Here is a 6,878-nt window from a genome sequence, read left to right on the forward strand (position 1 = left end):
GCAGTCGTAAGGAGGCTTGCCCACTCGCCCTCTGGGGCAGGATAAGAGCCGATCTACGAAGGGCAGGGTGGGGCTCAGCACTCCAGCCTTTCTTTCCCAGAGGCATGTAAGTTTCAAGTAAATCTGTTTCTTCCTGTTGAGAAAGATGATGCAATGCGTCTAGAAAGGAAGTGGGGAGTTGCCTACTACTACAAGCTAAGGAATGTCACGTCGCTGGAGTGTTCTTCACATTCCCAGAAGTATGCCTTGGTTGAAAAGGAGGTGGGTGACTCAGTGTTGCCCTGGCTTTCGACAGATTAACCGCGGAGCCCCAGCAGTGTTAACGAGGACAGGCTGGTGGAAAGTGCAGTTATTGTGAGCTGCCAAGACCACGGGCGGCGTGTCCCTGCGTCCGGGGGCTGCTGTGGCCCTGGGCGTGTGGGGCCGAACCCAGTAAACATAGTACAGTTGTCTTAAAGCTGGAGTAAGGGGCCCTCCTCGGTCTGCCTTGCATTCATTTAACTCCAACTATCTCGATGTGCCTGACCAAACTCCCTGAATTCAGTCATGGTTCTGACTATTTGCTTTGCAGAATTGGGGGTGTGTGTCAGGTGTGGGGGGCGGGTATCTATCCTTAGAACAGGTTCCGGTAATATGATTCCTCTCTTCTTTTCGGAGAAATTGGAGCTTTATTCTAACTTGGCTATTCCTTCCCGGTCTCCATATTTCCTCCCTCCCTCATTCTCCAAGTGAAACCTTTTTTCTAGTAGAAAGACCTAGAAAATTATTTCAAGGGCAAGAATTTGGCAACTGTCCCTGAAAACAAAGCACATGCTTTGCAGGGGTTTTATGATGTTCCTGAGAGTAGCCACCTGTTCCTTCCCACCCACCTCCGGGCACCTGGCCACAGGGCTAATGAGCCGTGAGACAGGACCAGTCGTCAGCTTGCACTGCAGAGGCTCTGGGCTTTTCAGGGGCCTCCTCTGAGCCACAGTCCCCATGCACCCCATCTGCATCCTGCCAGCCCGTCGGCAGTCACCGTTCCAAGGCCAATAGCCAGAAGCAGTGCTGAGTTGTGGACGCCTCCCAGGCTCTGTTTACAAACTTTTATTTCCAAACAACATATTTACCCACCTGGAAGAGAGAAAACTCAGATTTCCCAAGGTTGTGAATAAGAACCTCACCTCCACCAAAGGCAAAGAAGTGCAGCACCAGCTCTGAAGAATCCTTGAGATGCCACCAAACAAAGACTAGTGATGAGAGGCCAGGAAGGAGGCAGGTGGGAGCCATAGCCCTTCCCATCATGCAGTCTCCTAAACTCACGATCTCGGAAACTGTCCGCTCCGTGACTCAGTGCTTTTTGTCCGTGTGGCTACTACACGGATAAACAGACAGCCCTTCTGTATCACCCACCTCGGTGGGTGGATACGAGGCAGTGACATGGAAGCCAGAGGCCAAACGCTCGGAGCCAGACAGACCGGGGATGGCTTCCAGCTCCCCATTTTCTGGTTGTCAGTCGGAGCCCATTATTTAGCCTCTCTGGGTTGGCTCTCTGCATCTGAAGACTTAGAAATAATAACAGCACCCATCTCAGGACATAATAAGGCCCTAATTTTGTGAAGGGCCCACAACGGTGCCTGGCACACACATCACGATGCTTGGCAAATAAATAGATGCCAAGATTCCCTCCCTGGGGAACACTTATTATCAGGTGGTGCTTTTCGATGTGGGGTTCTCCATCCTAGGGCTTCATGGCCTTGAGTCTTGCTCCAGGGAGTCTCAGGGTTAAATCCCACAGCTCTACCAGAACCGAGTGTTAAGCACCGACTGAGCCCAGCAAAGAGCAAGGGAAGTCAGAGTCCAGCTGAGACTCAGAAGGTACAGGACGGAAAGTCTGCCATCAAAGATGCCGTCCTGGGGAACTTTCCAGAACGCTCGGTGAGACGCGGAGGAGCGGCGGCTGCCCGAGCTGCGCCCAGCAACGCGCTCCTTCCCGCTCCCCCACACCGGCCTCGGCCCTCTCACCGGCTGTAGAAAATGGTGAAAGAAACCACTTACTCTGATGTTTTGGGGGGTCAAACCCGATGCCACCCAAGGGGAATTGAAAAAGGCCTACAGGAAACTGGCCTTGAAGTACCACCCTGATAAGAAACCAAATGAAGGAGAGAAGTTTAAACAGATTTCTCAAGCTTACGGAGTACTCTCTGATGCAAAGAAAAGGGAATCATATGACAAAGGAGAACCGGCAATTAAAGAAGGTGGAGCTGGTGGTGGTTTTGGCTCCCCCACGGACATCTTTGATATGTTTTTTGGAGGAGGAGGAAGGATGCAGAGAGAAAGGAGAGGTAAAAATGTTGTGCATCAGCTCTCAGTCACCTTAGAAGATTTATATAATGGTGCAACACCAAAACTAGCTCTGCAAAAGAATGTGATTTGTGATAAATGTGAAGGCCGAGGTGGTAAGAAAGGAGCAGTCGAATGTTGTCCCAATTGCCGAGGTACTGGAATGCAAATAAGAATTCATCAGATAGGACCTGGAATGGTTCAGCAAATTCCGTCTGTGTGCATGGAGTGCCAGGGCCATGGGGAACGGATCAGTCCCAAAGACAGAGGTAAAAGCTGCAATGGGAGGAAGATAGTCCGAGAGAAGAAGATTCTAGAAGTTCATATTGGTAAAGGCATGAAGGACGGCCAGAAGATAACATTCCATGGTGAAGGAGACCAAGAACCAGGACTGGAACCGGGAGATACTATCATTGTTTTAGATCAGAAGGACCACGCTGTTTTTACTCGGCGAGGAGCAGACCTCTTCATGTGTATGGACATACAGCTGGTTGAAGCACTGTGTGGCTTTCAAAAGCCAATATCTACTCTTGACAACCGAACCATCGTCATCACCTCTCACCCAGGTCAAATTGTCAAGCATGGAGATATCAAGTGTGTGCTAAATGAAGGCATGCCAATTTATCGTAGACCATATGAGAAGGGTCGCCTAATCATTGAAGTTAAGGTAAACTTTCCTGAGAATGGCTTTCTCTCTCCTGATAAACTTTCTTTGCTGGAAAAACTCCTACCTGAGAGGAAGGAAGTAGAAGAGACTGATGAAATGGACCAGGTAGAACTGGTGGATTTTGATCCAGATCAGGAAAGATGGCGCCATTACAATGGGGAAGCCTATGAGGATGATGAACATCATCCCAGGCGTGGTGTTCAGTGTCAGACCTCTTCATGGGGCCAGTGAATAACACTGCTGGCATTTTATATGCAGTAGTGAATGAGTGAAGGACTATAATCATAGCTCACTACTTGCTATTGTTTTTGTTTTAATATTCAACTATAGTAGTGTTTTAAATGAAGAATAAACTCAAATATAAAAGCTCAAAAAAAAAAAAAAGATGCCGTCCGGAATGGCCAAGCGTATATGTACAGAGTGAAAGATTCAGAGGATGGGGAAGGGGCAGTTTGCAGCCCCTTCCCCACATCCCAGAAGAGTGTGCCTTCTAAGGGGAGATCAGCTTCAAGAAACTGTATTATTCACCTCTTCCAAACACCTCCTGGGACAGAGTCCGCACCAAATCTGTCATCCCCTGGGTCACGATGGGCAGGAGCTGGAGATCCCCCAGGAAAGGCTGTAGCCAAAGGCTGTAGGGAAGAAAGGTGGACACTTTAAACTTGCATCCCCACTCGACCTGAGCCTGTCACCCCTAGGGCCATCACACCTCTGCTACTTGGTCATGTAGCGGTGAGATGTACAAGGCCCTGTACTCAGAGGGGACACACAGATGGGGTTTAATGCTTTGAAATCATGGCCTTGAACTTACTAATTTTATACTTGACCTTGTGGTTTGTAAGTGAAGTTCCATGGGGATGATGGAGCATGTGTCAGGGGCTTAAAGCCTCACATGGGGTCCACAGCTGCCCACTTCCCTATCCGCTGGTGTCCCGGGGGCACCCAGATCCCCTTCTCTGCTCCTACGGAGAGACCACGGACACCTTCTGCCCCCAGCAGGGCCTGGTCCAGCTGACTTGGAGCATCCCCCTCAACACACATGTGCATACACACACACACACACACACACACACAGTCCCAGGGTGGGGCTCCCAGGCATGTTGGAGTGGGGGGTTGTGTTCCCAGTGAGGTCTGCACAGATCTCCCCACCTCCTATCCAAAGGAGTATACTAATTAAATAGCAAAAAGAAAACAAAAACAAAACAAAAAGACCAGGTTGAGAGAGAGATCATAGAAAAAAGGGCAAAGCTTTTTTCTGCTGTTGGAATGAGGAGTCCTGCACTGTTATTTTGCACTGGGGCTCCCCAAATGACATAGCGGCCCTGCTCTGGCCCTACCTCCCTCCGATGTGTACAACTCGCCTTAGCTGGAGGTGCTAGCCAGGTGGACACGGTCAAGTTCCTGCATTTTAGAGTTTTGTGTGTTACAAAGCAGAGGGCAAGCTGTCCTGTCATCCAGAGGCCACGTGGAGTGTTGAGCAGGGGCTTTGTAGTCCTGGGGGCTTGTCACCTGCCCCAAGCCTGACTTTCTTGCCTGTGAAGATAATAGGCAATATGATTTTCAAGATCTTTCCCGTCTCTAAAAATATCTTATGATTCTGGGTGCATGATAAGGCCCATTTCCTGTGAAATGGCTCATTTTCTGTGAAAATCCAGAGCAGTAGATAATACAGGATCCTCCAGTATCCTGGCAACAAAGATCTTTTGTTTTTTATAATTACTGGTGGTGGAAAAACAACAGAAGGGGACCTGTGGTTGAAGTGCCCTTCCATGATCCAGATTGATTGAGAAATTTCACAGCAGCTCAGACCTGGGCCTGGTGGATGGTGGAGGAGAGGTTAGTAAGGATTCCTTCTGCCGCTGGGCAAGGTGGAATAGGAAGGTGAGGTATAACTCAGAAATATAAAAATTACTGAAACCCTCTCTGCGACAATGTGCTGCAATTTTTGCTCTCTTTTAAAAATTTCATTATTGGGAGCTCTGGCTGGCTCCATCGGCGGAGCATGGCTACTTTGGGTCTCGGGGTTGTGAGTTTGAGCCCCACGTTGGGTGTAGAGATGACTTAAAAATAAAATCTTTTAAACATAAATAAATAAATAAAAACTTTGGGAATATTGGGAAGTGTTGTTCTCCAAAAGACCACAGAAATACATCTAGAAAGGGTAAAAGGAAGTTCCAGATTGGTGGCTGAAATGTCCCCTTCCAGATCAGCACATAAGTCCGCAGTCATCGAGGAAAGAAAGTCCCCACCAGATCAGCGCATAAGTCCGCAGTCATCGAGGAAAGAAAGTCTCCGCCCTTGTCCACGTCCCAGGTGTAAAAATGCCCACCACAGAGTCCTTCAGAACATTGCACCCCGACTGTGTCCACGCAGAACCTTTCCTGGGCTGCAGATGAGCAACTCGGCCCATCCAAATTGATACGGGGAATGTGAGCCACATCTCCTCTACCCAAATCGGTGGCAGACAATTTTCCCCCCATACGAAGGAGACTCGTATTCAAAATTCCCGGGTTACTTTTATTTCTCCCTACAGTGGGACGTAGATTCTAAGAAAAATGTTATCACCTTATTAAGTGTGCCAATAAATTTTAAAATCCAGGAGAGAAAGTACACACACGGGACCCGTAATGTTTGCCTGTGAGATTTCTGGGTTATGACGAATACTTTCCTATCCTTGAGACTGTTTTAATTTGTATGGTTCGAAAGGGGTTTCGATGACATGGAGGATCACGCCACTTCTATCTGGCGTCTTCTGATGAATTACCCTTCGTGGTGAGAGTGTCGTTGATCTTTGCCTCCTTATGTGCCAGAGACCAGTGTTCTAAAACAGCTCCCTGGGCCCCCGTGAGCACAATTGTCTTTTAGGATAGAGCATGGCTGGGATTTCAGAAATCCCATTCCTTCAGTGTCAGGCTGGCCCAGGAAAAGGGCCAGACAGCTGTGGAGAAAGAATATAAGGGGGAGATAATCATCAGGAAAAGTAACAAAAGGCCTCAAAGATTGTGTCATAACAGCAGATGCTTAAAAACGGTTAAAATCACACATGCTGTTACTCCTTCTGGTTCAAACTCTTCCCTGAGCCAGTGAAATTAGCAACGAAGGAATTTGCTCCTTTCCTCCAAAAGAAGCTGGGCAGCAGGTCCAAGATGCCTTGAAAGAAAACGAAAAGACAGAGGCTTCCCCTTCAGCTCTCAGAAGGCTGTAATTTCAGGGCAGGTGCAGCAATCTGGGGCAAATATTTGATGGAGAGCAACAAGCAACTCCCTTCTCTTCAAAGACGTGATCGGTAAAGACCCCGAGGGTTGCTTAGCTAGGATGGAGCCGGTTCCAGGGCCAAAACTTCTCCCCCTACTCACACATTCTGGAAAAATAACGAAACCTGCTGGTACGTGAGTTTTTCCCAAATGCAAAATCAGAAAAAAAATTATCTTAACCCATTTTGCAGAATTATTGCAAGGGAAACACAACCACCAGTAACATTTGAGAAGGACTTGACTTGTAGGTAATTGTTACATAAATGCCTAACATTGCCGGGCTCGGGGGAAGCCTGCCTGGTGTAAAGTTGCAGCTTCTAGGCCGATTCACCTGTATGGAATCTCTTCCGGCGTTAATAAATGTCCAGCGTTAGTAAATGTCCCATTTGGGGGCCTTATTAAAGCAGAACGCGCATCATGCCAGAGACTGAACTTTCAGTTGGGAAGCCAGTACTCCTGAGGGCTCTGTTGGCCCATCAGAGAAGTTCTTTTTATTTTATTACATACACAGTTTCCTCCTGCCCTTGGTCACGAATCAGAACCTGTTCCAGCTAGAAGGAGTTTTAGTTGTTTCTCATCTTACCAACCACAGGTCCCGGAGTTGAGCGGTGGTACCAAGCTTTCTGACTCAGAGC

At 48.2% G+C, this 6,878-nt stretch overlaps 1 pseudogene; it reads left to right on the forward strand.

Annotated features, from left to right (window-relative positions):
• Positions 1-1,123: 1,123 nt before the first annotated feature.
• On the forward strand, positions 1,124-3,378 carry LOC112811674 (dnaJ homolog subfamily A member 1 pseudogene; annotated as a pseudogene).
• Positions 3,379-6,878: the final 3,500 nt, after the last annotated feature.

This window comes from Callorhinus ursinus, unplaced genomic scaffold (genome assembly GCF_003265705.2).
Source record: "Callorhinus ursinus isolate GAN/ISIS: 27379988/994484 unplaced genomic scaffold, GSC_fseal_2.0 scaffold18, whole genome shotgun sequence".
Lineage (NCBI taxonomy): Eukaryota > Metazoa > Chordata > Mammalia > Carnivora > Otariidae > Callorhinus > Callorhinus ursinus.